General features: G+C 48.3%; 1 non-coding gene across 1 annotated transcript; it reads right to left on the bottom strand.

The window, feature by feature from the left end:
• Positions 1-900: 900 nt before the first annotated feature.
• Positions 901-1,038, bottom strand: LOC115873929. Its single transcript, XR_004048698.1, has one exon. It is a non-coding gene; the product is annotated as a small nucleolar RNA SNORA47 (small nucleolar RNA).
• Positions 1,039-8,016: the final 6,978 nt, after the last annotated feature.

Raw genomic sequence — 8,016 nt, 5'->3', positions numbered from 1 at the left:
AGGAGCCTTGGCAGTCAACGGTTAAGTGTTCAGCTGCTCATCCAAAAGGTCTGCAGTGTGGCGCCAGCAGCAGCAGCAGCAGCCCTGTGGGAGAAAAGACCCCGCGGGCGGCGTCAGTACAGATGACAGCCTAGAAGACCCTCTGGAACACCCTGCTCTGTCACCTAGGGTTGCTAGGAGTTGGAACTGGCTTGAGGACACATGACAACAGCACCTATTTGCAAGACACAACGCTTGGCCATATCTTCAGTGAAGGAAGATAGGGAAAGAAAAGGGATCTCAGTGCAATGCAATGACTAGCACTCCAGGCTCTCCTGTCAGGAAACAATTTTCTGTGGCAATAACCTGGCAAAGAAGGAAGGGATTGAAAAAGGAGAAGTTTGCTGTTGAGGAAGCATGTTCACCAAGGACCCACTGTGTGATTCTAGACAACTCTGCCAGCTTCCACAAACTCTCCCGAGAACCTGTTTTGAGGGGCAAGTCAAGACCCAGCTTGGAGCACAACCCACAACGAGATGACCAGTACCCACTCAGATGGTCAGGGTTTGAACCCACAGCAGCAGAACTGAGAAGGTTCCCGAATCGCTCAGGGAATGATTGGAAACAAATAGGGAGAGTCTGTCTGGCTTGCTGTGGGCTCATACACCACAAGGAAGGTCCAGTTGCCCAAGAAGGCCATGTTTGGCAAAGGAGAAGGTCAGAGAAAATGAGGGCGATGCTTTACAAGATGGATCAACACTCTGGCTCCAGCAAGGGGCTCACACACAGGGAGGGTTGTGAAGACGGTGCAGGAGGGGCAACGTTTTGCTCCGTCATCTGCAAGGCCATGAGTTGGAGCTGATTAGATTGCAACTAACACTCACAACCACAACCACCGCCCTTGTCCCACAGCACAGCAGCACAGTGTCGGCCAGCAGGGCAACTGCCCCTCTGAAGGTGGCAGAGGGGCATTCTCTGCCCTTGTGACCCTTCACTTTCGGAGGCCTTAACCAGTGACGGCAGCATGGTACAGAGCTGCCTCACCTTCTCAGTCCTCCACACGGGTCAGACTTCCCGATCCAAAGTGGGACCGGCAGCCTTGGCCCAAGGTCACACCAGTCTGCCTAGCTTGACTCAGCTCGTATGCCAGCCTTCCCTGCAGTTCAGGGGCAGGGAGAGAAGGCTTCGGTGACTCTTGGTCCTCAGCCACAATGGCAATAGACAAAGAGCTCTTACAAACCGACTAAATAAAGACAGGTAACACGTTAGGAAAACAGGCAAGAACTAGGAAGACGCGAGTAAAGTAAGGCGCCCTGGTGGCATGGTGGTTACGCGTGGAGCTGCGATCCTCAGGGTTGGCAGTTTGAAACCACCAAACACACCAAGACCCAGTCTCACAGGGTCGCTATGAGTCCGCATCGACCCGAAAGCACTGAGGCTTGAACTAAGAACAAAGACAAACAGCCAGGAAATGTAGAAGCTCCACAGCATCCCTCAGTCCCGGGGTATGCTGTGAAAGTGGTAAGGCCTCACTCACGGACAGCCAGCCCACTAACAGATGTGAAGCCCTCTAGCAGCTGGCGTGAGAGGGGATGCCAAGATAAGGGTCCGCATATACATGACCAGGGAAGGTGTGTGAAGGGTCTCAGCCTTTTAGGAAAGCCACCTGGCAAATTCCATGCATATAAATGCGTGTCCTCAGCGATTGCACTCCTAGGGAGCGGTTTTGTCGAACTGGGAGTGCCGATACGTGGTCACGTGGGTCATTGCTGTGTGGTTGTCCCAGTAGGTTGTAGCTCACAGTGACCCTGCATGCAAGAGTGAAACACCGCCCGGCCCTGCGCCATCCTCACAATGGTTCTGATATTTAAACCCAATGTGGCAGCCTCTGTGTCAATCCATCTTGTCCGGGTCGCTGGTGGCATAGTGGCTACACACTGGGCTGCTATTGGCAAGGTCAGTAGTTTGAACCCCCAGCCGTTCCTTGGAGGAGGAAGCTTTCCGCTGCTGTACATAACTACGGGAAACCCCCAAAGGCTGAACTACCCTGCCCGGAATCCCCTGGATGACAACGAGTCACATGTATTATGATATTCGAGCAATATCTAGAATGGCAGGATCCCTGGTAGCACGGATTATGCTTTGGACTGCTAACTGTGAGGTCAGGAGTTAGAAACCACCATCTGCTTGGTGGGAGAAAGATGAGGCTTTCCACTCCCGTAAGGATTTACAGTTTCAGAAACCCACAGGGGCATTTCTACCCTGTCCCATAGGGTCATTAGGAGTTGGAATCAACTCGAAGGCAGCACTTTTTTTTGGTCAAATGGCAGATGCCTGGAAATGGGAGAATGCCTCTCAGCAGGGGAATGGCCAAGTCACAGCGTGTCTACCCTCGGGACTATTATGCAGCCACGGAAAAGGATGGAATAGAGCTCTGTCACTTGACCTCCAGTGCTTTCAGGAACTACTGAGCAGAAGCGATGTGGAGGGGTGTGCACACGGTGATCTGCTTCGTCAGATGTGCAGACTGGTGTAGGAGCGCTATCTGTGAATAAAACAAGGAAGGAGGCAGTCCGGGTTAAGAGGGTAACAGATGATATGAAAGGAAAGAGAAGACAAAGAAGAAAACTGAAAAGTGAGGAAACAGGATTCAGAAAGCATGCATGTGATCAGGTGTGTGCATTAAGGTTAGAATATGTGTCTGTCAGTATCTCTATATACATTTTTTTTTAAGGCTTCCTGATGGGTGATGCTGCTGAGAAGCAATGGGCTGCTAATCACAAGGTTGATGGTTTGAACCCACCAGCCACCCCTAGGGAGAAAGATGAGGCTGTCTGTTCTCATAAAGGTCTGCAGTCTGGGAAACCCTACACAGGGACAATGAGAGTCGGATGAGACTCAATGGCAGTGGGTTTGGTTTATATATAAATTGTAAAGGAGAACACTCCTTGGATCCTCAGGATGTGAACTCAGACAGGTCTAGGCCCACCTTTACTATGGAGGATGGGGAGGTTGGGGGGTTGGGGAGTCCCATGAGGAAAGCTATTACTGGCCCTAGGAGCTTGGCATTTGCAGCGAGCTACCATGGGGCCCTTAGGGAAACCTAGAGGGTGGGGTTGTGCGGTATCAAGTGGTTTGCTGTGCCCTGCTCAAGCCAGGACTTTCTATATCGACAGGAGACAGAGGGCCCATGGGTGACGAGCTCACCTCATTCCTCAGTCAGCACTAGACAGGTTCTCAGGGAAGGCTGCGCTGAATGAGCCCAAGGCTAAGTGTCTTCTCTCCCGCTCACTCGTATCTCAAATGCCCCATCTGTAGAGGGAAACAAGAAGATGCTCTTCCTCTAAACAGGTGGCTGAAATCAGCTAATGCAAATGATCTCACCCCTGGGATCTCCAGTGCTGTAGAAATGCAAAGCATGATCCACTAGGACGCACCCAGGGTTTGCTGCCCAAACAGGCCCACATTAAGATTTCTGTGGCTAAAAAGCAGCATTAGATTTCTCCTTGGCAGTTCCATGACTCAGGACTATAGACAAGTTAAGCTGGATGGAGCCCCTTGGGGACTTCTGAATGCAAAACAAAACAATTACAGGTCTACTTCTTCCTCCCCAGGTTTATTTTCACTTCCTAACATGACCCTGATGCAAAACAAGTTTGCTCAACCTTCAGGAAGGAGGGACTGGGCGGCCTGGCTGGCTGGAACCCTGTGATGTGGTTTTCTCTTGTACCAAAGACACAATACAAACACATCCGCTAGCTGCAGGTTAGCTAATAAAGAAGAACGTGGAAAAATCCAAGCTTCCTGAGTTTCTTCTTAAACCATTCGTACTTCACCCCGGGGGAGCGAGATCCTTTTGCTCATGTCTTCAGTCACCCCGTCTTTCACTCCAGTGTTCTCAGTGCCTGCCCTCGGGGAGCTCACAGTCTGTCCAGCTTCAATGGGGCAAAGATGCTTCCCATAATGGTGATTTTAAAAAGGAAAGTCACAGCAAAACCCAGAGCTGTGAGATCACGATGAGTCCATTCCAGCTCACGGCGACCCCGGCTGTCAGAGTAGAACTGCTCCATAGCATCTTCAAGGGCTGATGTTTTAAAAAGTAGATCACCAGGCCTTTCTTCCACAGTACTTTGAGTAGCTGCGCACAGCCATTGGTGCCACACACCCAGGTACAATGCGAGGTCCGCGTGTAAGCTTTTGCGTGAATTCTACACCAGGTGTCTGCAATGGGGAAGGGTTCAGCAAAGGTGAAGCTCCTTGACATGGAGGTGGGGGCGCTCATGTACACATAGGGCACTGCTGCTTCAGCGCCTCGCTCCTGTTCCGCAACACGTGGCAAGAGTTGGAGTATAATAAATCCGGTTCTAATCTTTTAATCATAAAACTTGGCTCCCGAGTCCCTGTTTATTTTTTTTAAAGATCATTTTATTGGGGGCTCTTACAGTTCTTATAACAATCCATACATCCATTGTATCAAGCATTCATTTGTAGGTGTGTGGCCATCATTATTTTCTAAACATTTACTTTCTATTTGAGCCCTTGGGATCAGCTCCTCCTCATAGTTTAAAATAGAATTTCTTGAGGTTAAATAAAAACATGATTATCATGAAATTCAGAGGCCTGGCGGTGCAAGCATTGCTGGGCTGCTCACTGCTCACATCTGACTCCGCTACTTGTTCTGCAGGAGAAAGCGGAGGCTTTCTGCTCTCCTGCCGATGGACAGCCTTGGAAACCCACCGGGCAGTGCTACTCTCTCCTACAGGGCGGCTACGGTCAGAACCCACTTGATGGCAGCGAATTAGGTTGGATCCACTCTCTGGAAGGGTGATAAAAAAAATCGAATCACTGGTAGATGGAAGATAATAAATGCACCGTAAGTACCTCTGTAGTGTGTGTGTGTTTAAAGGTCATTTTGTTGGGGGCTCTTACAGCTCCTATAACATTCCATATGAGTACCTCTGTATTTGAACCCGTACCTGAATAGCACTTCATTCCTCAATCATATCTCCGTGAGCATCCAGAGAGAGAATAAAGGGATCAAAACCTGCATGAGTCATGCCTGTAAACGTGTGAGTGAGTCATGCCTGTAAACGTGTGTGTTGATGCCACAGTGGTCTGTCAACGTGAGAGTCCTTCTGGAAACCATGCACAGGTTAATTTTATTATTTTACATGGAGATGTATTGGTGGTGCTAGAGTGAAGTGTTTGGCTGCAGCCGGAAAGCTTGGTGTTTGAAACCCAGCCAGTGGCTCTGTGGCAGAAAGGCCTGGCACTCTGCCCTCACAAACATCACAACCCGGACGCCCTGTGGCGCAGTTCAGCTCTGTCACGTGCTGGCGGTGGGCAGCATTGGAGTAGGTTCCGACTCCCAGGACCGTCTGCACAACAGAGCTAAATGCCGCCCTGTCCCGCCCCCGCCTCTCCAGGGCTGTTTGTGCCCACCGCTTGCAGCCACTGTGTCCGGCCAGCACGTCAAGGGGCTGCAGGTCAGAATCCACAGGAGGGCATCTCCCAATCCCTCACACATGAAAAACAGCAGGCAGCGCTGAAGACCACCTAGCCAGCTAATATTTTCAGTAGCGAATAACAAGGAATTACAGTTTTATGGATTTCCCCCATATCGCTTAAAAAAAACAAACAGGAGAGTTTTTATACAAATATGAATTGGTTGAACTTGGAGCTTAGGTGAAAAATTCACACAGCCCGTGGGGAGACCATCAAAAAAAGAAAAATGTTTTCATTGATGTCATCCTCTCGTGACTTTAATTATAGGTGAATATATTCATTAAGACAAATAATTAGCTTGGACAACTGAAGTGTCAAGGAAATCACAATTCATTCATCTGTTATTGGTTCATCCCTGTTGAAATATTACTAGTTCAGTGCCATGTAGTCATCTATTTATGAGCAGATCCAATTACACAAATCAGACAATTAGACAAATGGTCTGGAATTACCACTGAAGGTTGAGCTGAAGTTACAGGTAAAATGTTTTCAAATTGGAAAATGTGGATACATGAGTGCCCATGGAGGCACCCTGGAGGTGTAGTGGTTAAGAGTTGGGCTGCAATTGCATGGTGAGCAGTTCAAAACCACCAGAAGCTCCAGGGGGCGAGCCTGGGCAGTTACAGTCTGGAAAACCCACAGTGGGTTGCTAAGGATCAGCAGTCGCTGCTGGCAGTAAGTTTTTGGGTGTCCATAAGCCCTGGTGGCATAGTAGTTATGTATCGGGCTGTTAACTGTAAGGTCAGCAGTTTGAAACCACCAGCTGCTCCTCGGGAGGAAGACAGGACTTTCTATTCCAGTAAACAGTTATAGTCTCAGAAACTCACAGGGCCACAGGGGCAGTTCTACCCTGTCACATAGGGTTGCTATGAGTCAGCATCGACCTCATGGCGAGAGTTTTGTTTTGTTTGGGGGGTGGGTTGGGCACACATACCTAGGCACATACTCTGGTTACAGGTGCCCACCAGTCTCAGGGAAGAACTTTAGAAAAGGGCTATAGGTGAATGACATGTGACTAAGAAATTTACTGGACCTACAGCCAAATATCTGGTGAGTTAGACATGGTCCCTAAAGCCATACTCACTCTCTGCCATCAAGTCATGGTGACCCTATAGCAGTGGTTCTCAACCTTCCTAATCCCACGACCCTTTAATACAGTTCATGTTGGGGCGACCCCCAACCATAAAATTATTTTCATTGCTACTTCATAATTGTAATTTTGCTAGTTATTCATCGTAATGTAAATATCTGATATGCAGGATATATTTTCATTGCTACAAATTGAACATAATTAAACATAAAGCACAGCGATTAATCACAAAACAATATGTAATTACATATTGTGAAATATTTATGTGTTTTCCGATGGTCTTAGGTCACTCCTGTGAAAGAGTCATTTGACCCCCCAAAGGTGTCGAGAACTGCTGCCCTATAGGGTGGGGTAAAACTGCCACAGTGGGTTTCTGACACTAGAACTCTTTATGGGAGTAGAAAGCCTATCTTTCTCCCTTGGAGCTGGCTGGTGGTTCTGAACTGCTGGTCTTGCAGATCACAACCATCTCCGTAAGCACTACATGCTCAGGGCTCTCTAAAGCCCCCCACCAATAGCTTAACAAATGAAAACAGTAAAGCACTCGGCCGGAAGCAATGTGGACCTTGGTTTCAGGTCTGAATCACTATTTAAGGCATAGATAGGTCCCTGTGTCTTATAACATGCAAATCTACTATGAACCAGAGGGATTTAAAGCTGCCATGAATCGAAGCCCTTTGTAGCTCAAAAGTTGTTTCCTTAATTAAAAATTACTTGGGTTAGCTCTTGTCCTTCCTGCATATTGTTTTCATAATCTTTGCAAGTGAACTTTTTCTTGTCAGTTGCCTCAAGCAAAATGTTTGACTGCAGAAGGTCAAGCATTATTTAAAAGTACACAAAAGAATTACCCCAATTAGGTCCATGGATGAAGTGACTTCCACAAACACCAGGCCTTCCCTAATTAGAAGTTTAAATGGTGGCGGGTATTTATTTCTTCCTTTCAAGGAAGGAAAAATAACGTTACTTGCTTGGTAAGCTGCGGGCATTTTGTTAGTGGAAATTACAGCAAGGTACTCTGTTTAGCTTGCAGCGTTTTCCCAAAGTGGGGACATGGCCTCCGGGTGAGGGGGCGCTGGAATGACCCAGGGGGGCTGCCAAAAAAGATAGCTACACTTTATCTTGAACTGTGGGCTCTAGTACAAAAGTTTTTTCATTGCCAGGGGGCGCGGATAATGTTTGTTTTAAGGGGGCGGTAAGCCAAGTAAATTTGAGAACAGGCACCAACAAGTCTTTTGTTTGAGCGCCATCGATTCAGGAGGGGCTCTAGAGGGAGCATCTGGTAGCACCCCCCCCCCATAAAGACAGAAAAGAAGCCCCAAGGAAAGAAAGAGCCCAGGCAGGGCACCCCAATCATCTGCATGGTAAAAAGTCAGCCTGCCATAAGCCAATGTTAATCAATGGGGGGCAAGAAAGGGCCGAAGTTGATCTCTAGTTCCGAAAAC

Source organism: Echinops telfairi, unplaced genomic scaffold (assembly GCF_000313985.2).
Source record: "Echinops telfairi isolate 266 unplaced genomic scaffold, ASM31398v2 ScPeMD7_7469;HRSCAF=8507_1, whole genome shotgun sequence".
In the NCBI taxonomy this organism is placed as follows: domain Eukaryota; kingdom Metazoa; phylum Chordata; class Mammalia; order Afrosoricida; family Tenrecidae; genus Echinops; species Echinops telfairi.
Note: the sequence above shows the minus strand (reverse complement) of the source record. Positions and strands in the feature narration are given on the sequence as shown.